The sequence below is a fragment of the Ailuropoda melanoleuca genome, chromosome X, assembly GCF_002007445.2.
Source record: "Ailuropoda melanoleuca isolate Jingjing chromosome X, ASM200744v2, whole genome shotgun sequence".
Taxonomy (NCBI): domain Eukaryota; kingdom Metazoa; phylum Chordata; class Mammalia; order Carnivora; family Ursidae; genus Ailuropoda; species Ailuropoda melanoleuca.
The window spans coordinates 18,068,323-18,086,009 of record NC_048238.1 but is presented as its reverse complement, the minus strand read 5'-3'; the positions used below and the strand labels follow the sequence as shown (position 1 = coordinate 18,086,009).

Here is a 17,687-nt window from a genome sequence, read left to right as displayed (position 1 = left end):
AAAATGAATTTTATATTTGGCACTTCATGGACAAAAAAGTCACAAAGCAATGAAAACAGGAGCAAGCTTTGTGTTTCAAATATTGTTACCTCATGACTTCAGCAGTTAAGATAAAAGCAATCTCATGTCAGCATTAGGCAGGCAGCCAGAAAATCTCTCTGAAGTAACTGCATGAGAAAAAAAGATGTTTTGTTTATGTCTTGTAAAAAGTTCACAAAGACTCCATTATGTGGGAATGTTAAGTATAACCCAAGTGACAACTCCATCCTAACATAGGCCGTGTCTGATCTTGCCTGGCCCAGAGCAGACACTGCTCTTTTCACAAATATTTGGATTAGACACTCTCCGTTTAGGTTTCTTATTAACACAGTGTGCCACTGTCCAGATGAAGTGATCCTCCCTGTCCGGTGGGTGCCTCCACAACCTACTACGACAGCACCAGGTAAGGGCACCAGACCCTGGGGGGGCAATGAACGAATGAATGGCAGTGCCCTGCCTTCCTCCGTCATCCATATGCTTCCTCCTGCCTCTGCGCGCTGTGCGTCTGCATGTGTCGTTCAAAGCACTGCAAAGCTGACCTGGATCAGAGGCAGTGTAGTGGTTCAGAGTATGGATTCTGGGGCCAGGCTGTCCTACTTCAAATCCTGGCCCTGCCATTTACTAAAAGTACCTTAACCTCAGTGTGCCTCAGTTTCCTTATGTGTAAAATAGGTATGATGATAACCGTGCCTACTCACAGGGTTGTTACGAGGGTTAAACGAGTCTGGGCATGGAAAGGGCATAGAGCATCTTGCTCCTGGCTCATAGAAAATGCTCTGTAAGTGTTAGCTATCATTACCCCTGGTTCCAGTTGCTGTGATTTGGAATCACATCTGTCAGGAGAGGGTCATCTGGTTTATTGGAACACTCAGGTGCCAAGACAGCTAGAAAGCCTATCATAGGAACTAATTTGAGGACCTGGCCTCCCAGAGGCCACCCAAGGAGACCAGAGTCTTAGGGGGCAGTTTCACTAAATTTTGTCATTGGGTGGGGCCAGGGTAGGCTCGGCTATCCCTAATGATGGACTTTGCCATTGTTTCTTACAGGAAGACAGGATTTCACATACACGTTTTTGGGTTAAGAGGATTGTTCCAAAACATATGTCTGCACTAAAGACCTTCAACCAAAGATTTAGTCCCAAGAGTTTTAGTAGCTCCATCTTTACTAGGAAATGGGGGTCTGGAGTTGGTCTGGCTTGCCAAGCCTGGTGTCTGGGGTGCTTGGTGGGGAGACCCTGGGCGCTGGCATGTCCCACTAAGCCGCAGCCACCCTGCCCCACTGTGCGAGGTACTGTTGGCTGGTATTCTATAACCATTCCTCTATTTCCTTTGCCTACCTCACACTGCAGAAGTGCAAAATCAAATACTGTGTGGTCTTGTGGGTACTGATGTGACACAACTTTGGCCAATGAGACATAAGGAGAACCCTTCTGAGAAATATTTTCCTCTACTTTCTGCCTTTGGGGACAGTTATTTGAAGATAAAATGCTTATAGCTGTGGCAACCATTTTGTGACCATTAGGTAGCAAGTCCAAGGGCAGAAGAGCCATTATGCTGAAGACTGGTAGGTGGGAAGGACAGAAAAAACCCAAAATCTCTCTGTCCTTGTTGAGCTCCTGAACGAATCCTGGGACTGCTTATCTCTGGACTCTTTATGAAGTAAATAATAAATGCTCTTAGGGTTTAAGCCACTGTTAGCTGTTTTTCTGATATTTACAGCCAGAAGCATTTCCAAATGATATCTTAACTCTTATCCCATGTGTCTAGTTGTGTACTTGAACTGCTGTCCTTTCTCCTGATTTGTAAACCCTTTGGCCAGGAAGCAGGCCCTTGTCTGTCTGACCAGGCTTTGACTGCCTTACCAGCTTTTCTATTTCTCTCTCTCCAAGGTGCTGGAGTTGACTATCCTTAGCCACTGGCTGAGCCCCAAGGATGCCCTGCTAACCTGCTCTCACATGCAGAATCTGGCCAGATATTCCTGCCATGCTGTCCCATTCACTGAATTGCACCTCTTCTGTGTTGATGTCCTTCTAGACCCAAGGGTTCCCTATTATTCAGAACATTTTGATTTGAACTACAGGCCACCCAAGGCAAGGTCAGTTTCCTTAGTCCCAGTCCTGCCCAGTTCTGTCTGACTCAACGCTTCCCTGATAGGCCTTTGGCTGAGGCAACATCCTAGCATGGCTGGTAACTAGGCCCACACTGGCTGGGACACATACAGTTTGGAAAGTTAAGGTTGAGAAACTGTTCCTCTCAGGCCTGAAGATGTTGAGCTCAGGGTGCTTTATCCCTCACTCCTCAGGATTTCTTGTGCTGCTGACTTGTCATTTTGACCCTAGCCAAGAAACCTGATCTTAATCCCTGCATTGCATCTGTTCAGAACGGTTTCTTTGAAAAGAGCCTGGGATTTGAAGAGTTAGGAGGTTTTGGCTCTGGTCCTGCCTCTCCCACAAACACATCAAAGCAGGCTGCTCCTGTTCCTTTCTGGGCTTCTATTTTCTGTGTACAAAATGGGATGTCCATCCTTTGCCTGACACTGCTGTTTACATATTTTAGGAAGTGAATTTTAAGCTTAGAGACACAATAAAAATTACAGAGTACACCTTGAAGGAATTATTTAGAGCACTGAGGGAAATTTATATACGTTCTCATGGTGTCTTTTTAATTTTGAGGTTTGGGGAGTATAATGAAAATTTCACTGGAGCCTGTCTTAATTTTAAACAAATCACATTAATTTTCCCCCAGGGTTTTCTAACACACCAGAAATAAATTACAGAAAGGAGAAAAAAAAAGCATCGAATAGTAATTCTTCCCAGCTGTAAACCTTGCTTTTTATATGAATTAAGTCTTTGATCCCTAAAAATCCATTTTGCTCTTGGACACATTCCAGAGACACTGCCCTCTTGGGGAAGCAACGGTGCCAGGGACGGAATGGCTGTTTGAAGATGAGGTTTCTCCTACGACTGTGCTGATCCAAGAAAGAAACTTGAAGAATGGGAGTGGGGCAACGAGCTCTGTGTTCCTGCTTTCTGGCACATGCAAGGTACCTTCTGTCCTTTTCAATTCACTCTGCTGCTTCTCTCTGCTCTCTTAAGAAATGCAGGCCCTGACTCTTTCCCCTATAGTGCATTTATCTTTGTAACTCTGCAAGGCCCTGGCAGTCCTGCTGCATAAACTCTGTTGGTAATGGTGAGGCCACTAGTGTATAGTCAATTCTGTCCTTAGGTAAACTCATCTGTTTTTCGTATTTGAGCATTTCTAGGTGCTAGCTACTGTCCACAGATGTACTGAGAGGCCAAGTGGGTGCAGGGCACCAAAAAAAGAAAGCCCATTTGGGGTAACTCATACTGTGCTGGTAACAGAGACTTTTTAAAAAAGTTTTTAAAATTGTGGTCAAATATGCATAGTATTTGTCATGATCATTTGTAAGTATACACTTCAGTGGCATTAATTACATTCCCAATACTGTGTACCCATCACCAATACAAACTCTGTACCCATTAAACAGCAGCTCCTCATTCTTCCCTTCCCCCAGGCACTGATCACCTCTATTCTACTTCCTAATTTGCCTATTCTAGATATTTCGTATAGGTGGGATCATACAATATTTGTCCCTTCTGCCTGGCTTCTTCCACTTAGCATAGTGTTTTCAAGGTTCATCCATGCTATGGCCTGTGTCAGAACTTCATTCCTTTTCATGGCTGAATAATAGTCCATTGTATGGATAGACCACATTTTGTTTATCCATTCATCTGTCCACGGACACTTGGGTTGTTTCCACATTTTGTTGTTGTGAATAGTGCTGCTATGAATGTTCATGTATAGAGATCTGTTCAAGTTCCTACTTTCAGTTCTTTGGGATAGATGTCTAGGAGTGGGGATGCTGAGTCATAAGGATTTTACATGTGGACATGGTGTCATTCACACCAATACAGGCAGTAGGGGTTTGCAAAGATAAGACATGTAGCCATGTCCAGAGGGCTGAGGTAAGGGTCAGAGCCAAGTGCAAGGAGAAGAAAGGGTTGGAAGAGATGGACTATATGGTTGTCCTATAAGATGCTGAGATTCGGTCAGATCCACAGTGAAGGCCGAACCAGGGGTCAGGAGCTGGGTAAACAGTCCCCTTTGTAGAAAGACTGCAGGAACTCCAGGGAGGGTGGAACAGAGCTGACCGACAGCGAGACTGAGCAGCCAGGAAGGCAAGGGGCAGAGTGTCAAATAGTGGCCGTGTAGTAAAGAAAAAAAGAATTCACAGGAACCAAATCGCTGGGCAGAGTAGGGGTCAGGGGCCAAACTAGTCATCTAGAAGGCAATATAAGACCTGGAAACTAACAAGCTTTGATCCTTCAGCCATCCCCGCAAGCTAGAAGGCCTCTTGTATCCCTCCTGCTGTTACAGGGAGAAAACTGGGATGGCTCTTGATTTGCGAGGAAGGGCATCTACATAAGGGCCCATTCTGACCCAAGCCTACCTGTGGGAAAGGATCGCTGAAGCCATTCCCTTTTGAGACCAGAGTGAGCAGCTAAAGGCTCAAGATGATCCATCATCCTGGACTATGACACGAGGAACTATTACAAAACAGCACCGTTTTATTATATGTTGGACCCAAGGGTAAATATACTGCATGTGTACTGAGCAAAGTGTTCTGTTAGGACGCCAAGAAACACACATACTAAATTCTAGGTGATGACTAATTCCCAACTACTTGGCTTAAAAATAATGGCAGAGGCCACTCCAGGCCACGGAGGTCAGTAATTCTATGAGGGCACAAACCAGGTGGCGTCCTAATCCCCCTTCGCTGCAGCCCGCTGGGACAGGAGTTTACACCTCATCTCCAGGTTTATCCCTCGAGTGGGGGCAACAATAGAAAAGGTCATCTAGCAAAGACAGCCAGGAGAACAGCTGCCTGGGCCAAATGCAGGGTAGGTGAGCTCTCAGCCCAGAGCTGTACGCTATCCATGTTCGGGCTCACCAAACACGGCAACACAAATCAGATGGTCCAAAACCCGCTTGGCTAGAATCCCAGGTGGTTTTCAAAGCAGCCTTCTAGACCAAATCATTTCTGGGGTCAGAAGTTGCACAGCCCAATCTGGCTTTATCTGTGAGCTTCACTGGGACTCATCTCCACTAACACTGGCATCCACGTATGATTAGGAAAGTTTCCTCTGCCACATCCCTGCCACAGAGAATCGCACCAGCGCTTTCAGAAAGCACCCAAACCCTGCTCTGAATTTGCACAATGCACAACCCAAGTGGAGAGAATGCACATTATGAGAGAATGTAGCTCAGGTTCCTTCGCTGAAGCCTTCTAAAACGGGCCTCGATAGGAATAGGCCCTACTGTCATCACTCTGACACTTTGAGAGAGAGTCCTCTACTTTCTGGCTTCTTTTTTTTTTTTTAAAGATTTTATTTATTTATTTGACAGAGAGAGAGGCAGCCAGTGAGAGAGGGAACACAAGCAGGGGGAGTGGGAGAGGAAGAAGCAGGCTCATAGCGGAGGAGCCCAACGTGGGGCTCGATTCCAGAACGCTGGGATCACGCCCTGAGCCGAAGGCAGACGCTTAACGACTGCGCCACCCAGGCGCCCCTGCTTTCTGGCTTCTGATGCATTTCTTTACGGCAGCTGCTTTCTCTGGTGGTGTCTCACAGCCCCTTCATGGCTGCCAATCTGAACTCCTTCAGGCTCAGAGATGCCTTTTATGAAAACCTCCCCGGGATTGCTTGCTGCTCCCATGGGCCTCTCCCTCCTCTGAAAACCTGAAGTCACTTGCCATATTCTGTTTTATAGGTGTATCTTAAACTCTACTAGATGATAAACTTCTTGAGGTCACACGATTTTCTTCATTTTTCCATTTCTCCAGTGTGTCTTATACTTAACAGGCATACAATAGATATTGATAGACAATTAATGAATAAACTCACAGATACAGAAGGAAATTATATTTAGTATAATTTTTTTGGAATCCCTATTCCATAAAGTTGTGCCAGTATATTTTGGGAAAGTGTTTTTAAGTGTCTGACATTCCCAGTGTTTCAATATATCTGTTTTTCTCCTTTTTCCTAGTAGAGAAAGCACCATGTGCTATATAATATTACTTACTTAATTAATAAATGATTAGTTAGGTCCTAAATGCCTCTGCCGCTCCTCCTCCTTCAAGGTGCCTAACTCTCATTCTTTCTGTCCTCCATTTTCTACCGCTCATGCTTCACTTTGCCTGGCAGTGGAACGGGTCAGTATGTGACCTCACCAGTTTTTGTTGTGAGGACAAAATAATAAGGTGATGCAGAAATGTTGAGAAAAGTGACCGGTGCCAGGCAAAGTGAGACTGGACTAGGAACTTTTCAAACGCCCGTGTAGAATGACACATTTGACCATATGGGAGAAGACAGCATCATATAACAAGCTGTTAGTCATAATGAGCTCTGGGGAGATCGTGTACCACGAGAGTCAAGCGAGGAACAGGCAGAGAACAGGACTAAGGACATTTCCTCCATTAATCATGGGACTGAGAACAGAGCTCTCCCGTGCACCCACTTAATCAAAACAGCATACCCCCAAAGCAGAATTTCCTCCAAAGCAGACTATACCTAAACCACACAAGTGCATTATTTCAAAGTCACAGGAGTTGCCTTCCAGAACAAGACAGCCTATTAAAAAATGAGTAATGTGCATTTCTTCCTGGAAAGAACAAATCAATACCTCTCATTGGGCCCAATGCCACACACCAGCCTCCAGTTGTAGGAGGGGATGGCAAGGACAGCTCTTCCTTCCCCTCCTTCTGGTTCACCCACCTCGCCCCAGGGGAAGGGACATTTCACATCTTCTCTCCCCACACTGGCTGAGTCTGAAGTAAAAGAAGTTTCCCTCCCCCTAAATAATACACTTCACATTTCAGCTATGATGGATACTCTGTGGGCAAATATTTTCTTCAAAACCCCATGCAGACTTTAGGTTTGGATTACTCAGAGAAGTACAGTTGTTCATACTGTAGGTTCAACTACAACCCCTCGATGGTTCAATTCAGTTAAATACATGTTTATTTTAAGCTGAAGATGTTTATTTTAAGCTGAAGATGTTTATTTGAGCTTCTACTGTGCAGCAGCTACTGTTCGGAGCATTACGAATCGTCATTTCTTCTCTTGTTTTATAAACAAGGAGATTGGTATCAGAGAGGTTTAGTTGTATGCCCAAAGCCACACAGCTGATAAGTGGTAGAGCTGGCTTTTGAACCCAAGTCTCTGTGGCTCCAGAGTCCTTACTTGGCTATGGTGGTCATAGCTGTGTGGCAAGCACTGGATTGTTAGGAACACAGGAATGAATCAGATTTGCTTCTTGTCCCCAATTGTGAGAGACTGAGGTGGGGGAGGGGCAGAGGGAGAGGGAGAGAGAGTCCCAAGCAGACTCCATGCCCAGCGCAGAGCCAGATGCGGGGTCAGTTTCACCACCCAGAGATCACAACCTGAGCCAAAACAAGTCGGACGCTTAACCGACTGCACCACCCAGGCACCCTTCACCTATCTTTAATTTGGAGTTTACTGGATATCATAGCCCGCTGTCAGGTGTAAAGTGAAGAGTCACAGAATTTAAGGTCTTGCCCAAAGCAGGGTTAGTAGGTGACTGAATAGGGATTCAAACCCAGGCAATCTCACCTATTCCATAGCCCACACGGCTAAGCACTGTGCCACATTTCTCCCTGCAAATATTTGCAAACAGATATTTACTTAAGGTGTGATAACCTCTTTAACAGAGGTAAGTAAATGTACTAAAACATACCACAGCTTGGGTGGAAGAGTCAGACACCAGGTTTGGGGCTAAATTGGTGCCACTAAGGGAGGTGGCAGAGACGGGAAGGGCATTCCATGCCAGGGGCCCCAAAGAGCAGGAAGGTGGCTCTGTGTCCATCACACACAGCTCCTCACTTCAGTGCTCCATTCCAAGTGACCCAGTAGCCTGGATATTGCAGAACAGTCTCCCACTACCAGTGGTTTGGTTTGTCATTTCTTGTTGGTTTGTTTGTTCATTTGTTACTTTTTATTGGGGTTTTCCTCACATACACTAAAGTGCTCTAATCTTAAGTGTACAGCTTGATGAATTTCTATAAAGTTATACACCTGTGTGGACACCACCCAGAGTAAGATATAGATCATTTGCATAGCCCGAGAAGGTTCCTTCCAGCCCTCTCCCAGTCAGTACCCACACCCTTCTCTTGAGATGATCAATGTTCTGACCTCTAACATCTCTATCAGCTGGTTTTGTCAGTTCTTGAATTTCACACAAATGGAATCATACAGTATGTGTTCTTCTGTATCTGGCTCCTTTCCCTTAGCAAAATGTCCCTAACATGCCTCTCTGTGGTTGTGTGTAGCAGCGGTCTGTTCTTTTCAGGACTGTCTCATTTCCATTGTATGAATATACTTCAATTTACTCATCCACTTTAATGTTCACGGACGTTTGAGTTATTTCTAGTTTTTAGATATTATGAATAAAATACCATGTCTAGTACACGTCTTTTGGTGGACATATGATCTCATTTCACTTGAGTTTATACCGAAGAGGGGAGTTGTCAAACGAAAAGGTATCTGTGTGTGTATCTCAAACCAAAAAGTTTGCACACACACGTGCGTGCGTGCACACACACACACATTTAGCTTTAGAAGGAATGGCCAGACTATTTTCCAAAGTGATTATATCAATTTATACTCCTCTATCAGCAGTGTATGAAAGATTCAGTTACTCCACATTCTTATCAGCATTTCATATGGTTCAGTCTGATCACTGTTTTTTTTTTTAACTTCTTATTTTGGACCAATAACCAATTGGAAGAACCACAGTCAAGATACAGAGCTGTATAGTTTTACCCATAGCTGTATAGTATGCTCCCCATACCATCCTAACCCTTGGCGGTCACTAATCTGTTCCCCATCTCTACACTTTTGTTATTTTGAGAATGTTACCTAAATGGAATCTTACTGTCTGTGACCTTTCGAGATTGCCTTTTTCACTCAGCATAGTGCCCTTGAGATCCATCCAAATTGTGTATATTAAGAGTTTCTTCCTCTTTTATTGCTGGGTCGTATTCCATGGTATGAATGCAGCACACTTTAACCATTCACCTGTTGAGAATATTTTAGTTGTTTCTGGGTTTTGGCTATTACAAATAAAGCTGCTGATGACAAATTATGTACAAGTTTTTGTATCACTCTAGGTTTCTGTTTCTCTATGATAAATGCCCAGGAGTGAGATTGCTGGGTCATAAGGGAAGTATATGTTAGTTTTTTAAGAAACTGTGAAACTATTTTCTAGCAGGGCTGTACCATTTTACATTCTTCCCAGCAGTGAAAGAGAGATCCAGTTACTCAACATCCTCGAGAGAAGTTGGTTTTCTCACTCCTTTTTATTTTCTATTTACTCTGTTTTGTTTTTTCCTACTTTCCTGTGAGTTACTTGGACATTCTTTAGAATTCCATTTTATTTATGTTTCTGTGATTCGTGTTTGATTTACTGTGTTTCATAGTGTATCCCTCTGAAAAACGTTGAAAATGGTATATAAAATGTATATTACATATACATAATTTATCATGGTTTGCTAGTATCAACGTGTTACCAGTCCGTATGAAGTATAGAAATCTTACTTCCCCTTAACTCCCTTTACCCTCTCCCATTTATAATATAATTGTCTTAAATATTTTCTCTACATACACTGAGAACTACATCAGACAGTATTATAATTTTTGTCACATATAATGTGGAAAACTCAAGAAGAGAAGGAAGGTCTATTGTATTTACCCATATTTTTATTCCTTCCATTATTTGTCCTTCTTCCCTGATGTTCCAAGATTTCCTTTTATTATTTCCTTTGTGTTCAGAGAATTTCCTTTAGCTGTTATTTTAGCATGGGTCTGCTAGTGACAGAGTCCCTTATTTTTCCTGGATCTGAGAATGTCTTTATTTCCTCTTTTATTCCTGAAGGTTATTTTCACTGGATGTAGAATTCTGGATTGGTGGTTCTTTTATTCTTTAGCACTTAAGAAATCTTTTGACCTCCCCAGTTCCTTATAAGAAATCTACTGTCATTCGAATTGTTTTACCCCTGTAGGTAATATGCCATTTCTGTCTTGCTATTTGCCAGATTTTTCCTTTGTCTTTTATTTTCAGAAGTTTGACTATGATGTGTCTTTGTGTGAAATGCCTTAGATTGATCCCATCTGGGGTTTACTCAGCTTCTTGAATCTGTTCATATCTCTTGCCAAATTTGGAAAAGTTTTAGCCATGATTTCTTCAAATACTTCCTAAGCCTGACCTTTCTCCGACCCCCATTTTGGACTCTGATGATTTGAGTGTTAGATTTGTTATAGTCCCACAGGTCCTTGAGGTTCTATCATTTATTTTTTAAAGTATACTTTCTCTCTATTGTTCAGATTGGGTAATTTTTTAAAAAAAGAATTTATTTGAGAAAGAGAGCGAGAGCGAGGGGGAGGAGCAGAAAGAGAGGGACAAGCAGACTTGGTGCTGACTGCAGAGCCCGAGGCAGGGCTCCAACCCACCATCCTGAGATCATGACCTGAGCAGAAATCAAGAGTCGGGCACTCAACCAACTGAACTACCCTCGTGCCCCTAGACTGGGTAACTTTTATCATTCTGTCTTCCAGTTCACCAATTCTCTTGTATATTCTTTACATTCTGCTGTTGAACTCATCCAGTGAATTTTGAATGTTGGTTATTGTATTTTTACTTCTAAAATTCCCATTTGATGCATCTTTGTGTCTTCTATTACTTTGCTGACACTTTCTAATTTTTCATTTTTTTCAAGCATGTTCATAATTGCTCATTGAAGCATGTCAGATAATTCTAACATCTCTGCCATTTCAGTAATGCTATCTGTTGATTGTCTTTTCTCTTTCAAGTTGAGATTTTCTGGTTCTTGGTGTGACAAGTGATTTTCTGTTGAAACTTGGACATGTTTGGTATTATGTAATGAGATGGTGGATCTTATTTGAAGTTTCTGTTTTAGCTGGTCTCTTTTGACATCACTCTGGCAGGGAGAAGAGAGGGGTGCTGCCTTGTTACTGATAGGGGGAGGTAGAAATCCAGGTTCTTCATTGGCCTCCATTCACACCTGGGTGAGGAGAGCTCTGCACTACTGCTAGGTTAAGGTGAGAATTCAGGTTCATTTCCTACTGGGCCTCTGCCAATACTATCCTGGCTGGGAGGAACAGGGTGCCTCTTTACTGCTGTCCACATGGCTTCCACTTATATCATGAGTGGGAGGCCTCATTACCACTGGGTGGTTGTAAAAATCTTGACTTTCCACTAGGCCCCCTTTGACACCACTCCAGTGGGGAAGGGAAGGTGTGCCTCATTACTGACAGGTAGGAGTGGAAGTCTAGCTTCCCTATGTGGTCTCCACTGACACCAGGAGGTTGGTGAGCCTTGTTACTGCCCAGTGGAGAAGAATGTCTGTGCTCTTCATTTGGCCTTCTCTGAAAACACCTTCGTGGGGGACTTATGATGCTTGTTTACAGCCTGGCAAGTACAGAAGTACAGATTTCCCAGTCAGCCTTTGTTGATGGAGATGGGCATGGGGGCTACAGTATTTTCTCTGGTGTATGCTAGGGTAGAGTGGTTATTGTCTAAAAGCTTTCTGTCTTTCCAGTTTGTCCCTTTTGTGATCCTTTGGCTAGGGAAGGCAGGCTTTTCTTGGGACTTCTTTTGGTCCGTGCCCATTGGAATTCTAGTTAGCCAGCTTCCCCAGTACCCAGACTGGGATATTTGAGGCAAAAACAAAAAGGAAAAAACCAGGAACTCACCACCATGTTGTTTTTCAGGACTCAAGGTCTCTAGTTTGTCTACCTTCTTTTCTCTACCTTTCTGAGTCTCCTTATATTTGTTCGATATATAATGTCCAGGAGTATTAAGGTGTACTTAGTGGGTGAAATAGGGCAAAGTACAACTACTCTATCTTTCTGAAAGCAGAAGTCCTTTCTGAAAGTTGTTTTAAAATGCCATTTCATGGGGTCATACGCTTCTGGAGTGTTACCTCATGGGCTGCTATGGTGAGGGGAGAGTGTGACAGAGGGGAGTGTGAAGTGGTCTTTCAGTCTCTAGGAGTCCCTCCCTATGATTTCATAGAGCAGCTTCACTTTTGTTGATTTTATATATTGGGGTTCCATCTAAGATCTCAGGGATAGAAGGGTTCTGCTGTTTAAAAGAAGTTGGAAACCACTGCCACAAACTATTGAAATGTCCTCAAATTCCAATGTTTTGGTTTCCAAACTGTGTCTCTCTCACTGTCTTTCACACCTGAAAGAAGTGCAAAAATCTTTTGTCAAAACCATGTGTCTGTGTTTTTAATTTGGGCAACATGGTAGCCATAACCATATGCCATGAAAGCAAAGTGTCTTGGAAAGTTCTAGATATTTGCGCACCTAACACAGATTTTCCATTTTGCTGGTGGGACTGGGGAAAGGATTCAGCCTTTGAGGTCTAAATGCCTAGATTTGAGGCTAAACTAATTCCTGGCTGTGTGATCCTATACTAATGATAACTTCTCAGAGTCTCCATGTCCTTACCTGAAAACAGGGCAATAAGATCTAATTTATGGGATAATTTGTTAAATGCTGACAGCCCATACTCATTTAAAGGGCTGGCCTCTGCAATGTTGTCCAATTCAGCAGGCACTAGCCATGCATGTCTACTGAGCATTTGAAATATGACTGGTGCCACTGAGGAATTGAATTTTGTTTTATTTGAATTAAAATTTAAAAACTGATACTTGATTCAGTTATTGGAAAACTTTGTAGTATATTTGGAACAACTTGCGTTGTGAGTATTTGGAACACCTTGAGTATGGAACAACTGTAAATGTTATGAAATCTAAACATGGGTCAAGAATTTCTGATGAAAATTTAGTGTCTGAATTGTGGTGTGCTCTAAATGTAAGACACACTAGATTTTGAAGACTTAGTATGAAAGAGAATATAAAATTTTAATACTTTCTATATTTACTACATGTTGAAGTGATAATATTTTAGACATATTGGATTAAATAAAATATATTATTAAAATGAATTCCACTCAGTTCTTTTTATTTGTTTTTAATGTGGCTACCAGAAAATTTAAAATTATACAAGTGGCTTACACCATATTTCTGTTGGTCAGTGCTGTTCTAGAATGACACATATGAAGTAGGTTAATTAACATCACATGCTTTTTACTTTGGTGAGACTGAGTGATTCCTTTAGATAGCTTTATCGCTTAAGCAATTCAAATTTATTTTCTTAAATAGTTGAGCATATATGGGATATATAGAATTTTTGCCTAAAAGTTGGCTGGCTGAAGTTATAAGATGTAAGTTCCTCTCCTCATTGGTGGGAGTGCAAAATGATATAATCCTTACCAGATAACCATTCATTCATTCATTTATTCGGGAAGAAGTTTTTGAGCTTCTACTATGTGTGAGGCGTGCCAATATATGGGACTTTACTGAGCACTTAAATTTCATGGCATGCGGTTATTATGGCCACCATGTTTCCCAAACTAAAAACATAGACACATGTTCATGACGAAAGATTTTTACACTTCTTGCAGACATGAAAGACAGTGAGGGAGATAGAGACTGGAAGCCAAAATGTTAGAACTTACTGACTACTTTGGAAGTCAGTCATTTGAAAAATAATTACAAGAATAGTCATTTAGTTGTAGTTGTGATAGGTTCTACAAAGTAAAAAATACCTTTTAAGATAAACATGCCATTTGTACAGAAACTTTCCCTTTAGGAATTTACCCTAGAGAAATAATCATAGTTGTGCCCAAATATATGTACAGGAATGTTCCCCAAAGTGTTAAAATAGCAAAAATACCTTGAAAAAACCCAAATGGTCAACAATTAGAGCTTGGATATCTAAAGTAACCATTTGACAGAAAACTGTACAGTCATTAAAAATCATGTTGAGAAAGACATTGAATGATTTTAAAATGTGATCATAAAAGCAATATGTACATTATCATCCTGATTAAATAAAACATACAAATATTATAAATATTTGTAAAAATACAAATATTATATTATAAAACATAAAAGTACAGGAGCGATCTTCAACATGTTAATTGTATTTCTCTGGTGGGGCAATGAGTGATTTTTCCTTCCTCTTTTGTCTTTGTGGCGTTTCTACATTTCCGTCACAATGAACATCTTTTCATTCACTATCCAGAAAAGAAGATAAATATATATATTTTTAAAGGGAGCTGATTGAATCAAGCTGTATATCATTTCATAATTGTGCTTAATTGGGACAGAAGACAGGAAATGAAAAATGGGAGTGTTAGTCCTATAGGATTTCACAGTTAATTAAAAAAAGTTAGGCCATGTTTATTCTGTATTCATTGCTTGTTTGAAACAATTAACATTAAAGCCAAAAGAAATTTAAGATTAATGAAAAAGATAGCGACCTTAGCAACCTGAGGGGAATAGGAAATGATTGTTTCTTCTGTGCTTGATTGGGTTCATCATCATGAGCCAGATTTCTCTGCACATTTTGTAAATTCAGGTGCTTTACAAATTCACAGTAAAGGTGTTTAATCAAAGCTGGGATTGGTTCTATTACAAAGATTCAAGGTCCCCTTCAACAAGATGGAGATTACTTCGGGTTTATAAATAAACTACAAAAGAAGAAGCAGTCTTCATGTTTCACCAGCCACCTGATACCCCTTGGCTCATTCTGTGTTTTGCAGGACCAGGAGTTGGGTTCTTCCTTCCCCATTGTCCCTGCTCCTTGGGCTGTTCCTGCCACCGTCCAAGCAAAAGGCTCTGCAAGTCTCCTACTGTGACGGCCCTGAGGACTTTGTCTTCAGCAATAATCCTTTTTCCTTTCCTCAGGTAAAAATGCTTAGGTTTAAGTGGTTACTTAAACGGGGTTGGTGACACAGTGCCAGTGAGGGGAAGAGTGCCAAAGGAATCAGGGACAGACAACTTAGAGTGAGGACCAGACCAAACCAATGTTTCTATCTGCTCTATTATGAGGAGGATATACATTTCCAAATGCATGTCACACGCACCTGAGTAGAAAAAGAACTGTGGTCCGTTGGTCAAACTGCTGACCTGCAGAGTTTGAAGACATGTCCAGGGAGTAGAGGGGCAGGGATCAGTAAGGGAACATCACAAGGTCCCAGGCAAATAACAGCACACCAATAACAATAATTACTACATTAATTTAATATCTACTTTGAGCCAGACACTGGCCTGGGTATTTTATTTTTATTTATTGATTGGTTTTTATTTATTTGAGAGACCGAGCAAAAGCGAGCCAGAGCACAAGTGGGGGGAAGGGCAGAGGCAGAAGGAGAAGCATCCTTCCCACTGAGCAGGGAGACCGACTCGGGGCTCGATCCCAGGACCGGGAGATCATTCATGACCTGAGCCGAAGTTAGCCGCTTAAGGGACTGAGCCACCCAGGTGCCCCAAGGCCTAGGTATTTTAAGTGTTAGTTGATTTGCAAATTTATTCTCAAAACCCTTAAAAGGTGGGTCTTATTTTTCTCACTTTACAGATGAAGAAAGCGAGGTTGAGAAAGGTTACGAATTAATATGAACCTTATTACTATTGCTACCACTGGAACTGCTGGTTAATTTTATTGAGCAATAGCTATGCACCAGCTACATGCTCTGTATTTCTTTATCTCATTTAATCCTGGCAATAACTCAATGATGTAGACATCAGAACACACACCTAGTAACCTGGAATTTATGTCCAGGTGTGTTTGACTTCAAAGTCCAGCTCTTCCTATTACACCATATAGAGTCATTCACCACCAGTTATCTTTAAAAATGGCAATTTAACGATATAAATGAAGAATAGCTGAAGAATGAAAGTAAACTTAATTTGTCTTCTAGTTTTAAGTTTGCTGTAGATTTTTTTTAGGGGTTGCTAATAGGTTGTCTGTACCACTAATTTTTGTACTCCTCCTTGAGAAGATGACGTTTGGGGGACTTGCATTTATTGCAGTGTTTATTTCCATCCCATTCATTGAAGAAAGAACCCTTGGCTCACTCAGTGATGATTCTTGGACTTGATCCTCAATCTATTCCCATACTGAGTCTCTCTGCCAACCCAGTTCCCAGCAAACACGGAGCAGTGTCATTATTTTCCTTAAAAGCTTGTCCGAGATCAAATGGGAAATTATCTTCCACTTCAAATCAGGACGGTAGAGATTATGAATAAGTGTCACCTAGTCTATCGGATTTGTCCCCAGTGAGGTAAAAGGAATTCCCAGACCCAGCCATATGTTCTCTCTTAGGCACATTTGTTTTGTTCCTTCCTCTTACAGATCTTGTCAATCAAAAATGCTCATAAAAAAATTGTTTTGAACCTGAAAAAATCTAGACCACCCTGAGGCTCTTGTCAGTACGGTTACACACTTAAATGAAAAATCCAGTCTAATTCCAAAGCCTTCAAGAACAGTGCAGATCTTTATTCAATACTCAGCTAGCTCTCCTTTCATTTTTCCCTCCTTTTCCATTTATTTTCAGTCACTCACTCTTACAAGTATGCATTTCTACCTATTCCCCTGATCACAGTGATACCAAATATCAGAGCTGCACAAAGTAGAGGTTGGAGGGGCAGAAGAGTCAGGAGACACACTTTGTATATTTACAATTAGTGTCCCTGTTACTTTTTAAACAATGTCTTTGTCCCTTCAAGGTGGTGGTTCTCCACCTACTGCATCTTTGAATCATGTGGGAAATTTCTATAAAATATCTGAGGCCCCAAACCCCAGCCAGACCACTTAAATCAGGATTTCTGCATGGGACCTGGGTACTGTTTTTTTTTTTAATTTTTAATTGAAGTATAGTTGACATACAATATTAAACTAGTTTTAGGTATACAACATGGTGATTCAACAATTATATACATTATGAAATGCTCACCACAGTAAGTGTATTACAGTATGATTGACTATATTCCTTATATGCTAATTTTCATCCCCGTGACTTACTTATTTTATAACTGGAAATTTATACCTCTTAATCCCCTTCAACCATTTGGTCCATCCCCCTTCTGTTCCTTTGGCAGCCACCAATTAGTTCTCTATATTTATGGGTCTGGCTCTCTCATTTTTGTTGTTGTTGTTTGTTTTGCTTTTTAGATTCCACATGTAAGTGAAATCCTATGGTGTTTGTCTTTCTCTGTCTGGCTTATTTCACTTAGCATAATGTTCCCTAGCTTCATTCATATTGTGGCAAATGGCAAAGCTGGAAGTACCACAACCCCCAATTTCAGGACATACTACAAAGCTGTAGTAATCAAAGCAGGATGGTACTGGCATAAAAACAGACACACAGATCAATGGAACAGAATAGAGAGCCCAGAAATAAACACATGCTTATATGGTCAGCCAATCTAAGACAAAGGAGACAAGAATATACAATGGGGAAAAGATCATTCTCAAGAAATGGTGCTGGGAAAACTAGACAGGTACACACTAAAGCATAAAAGTGGACTACTTTCTTACATCATACACAAAAGTAAACTCAAAATACGTTAAAGACCTAAATGCAGGACCTGAAACCATAAAATTCCTAAAAGAAAGCGTAGGCAGTTATCTCTTGGACGTCAGCCTTAGCAATATTATTCTGCATCTGTCTCCTCAG

At 41.5% G+C, this 17,687-nt stretch overlaps 1 long non-coding RNA gene across 1 annotated transcript; it reads left to right on the top strand.

Moving 5' to 3' along the window:
• The first annotated feature begins 388 nt into the window (after positions 1-388).
• LOC105241769 lies at positions 389-14,904 on the top strand. Its single transcript, XR_002144583.2, has 3 exons — positions 389-442; positions 2,929-3,081; positions 14,772-14,904. It is a non-coding gene; the product is annotated as an uncharacterized LOC105241769 (long non-coding RNA).
• The last annotated feature ends 2,783 nt before the right edge of the window (positions 14,905-17,687 follow it).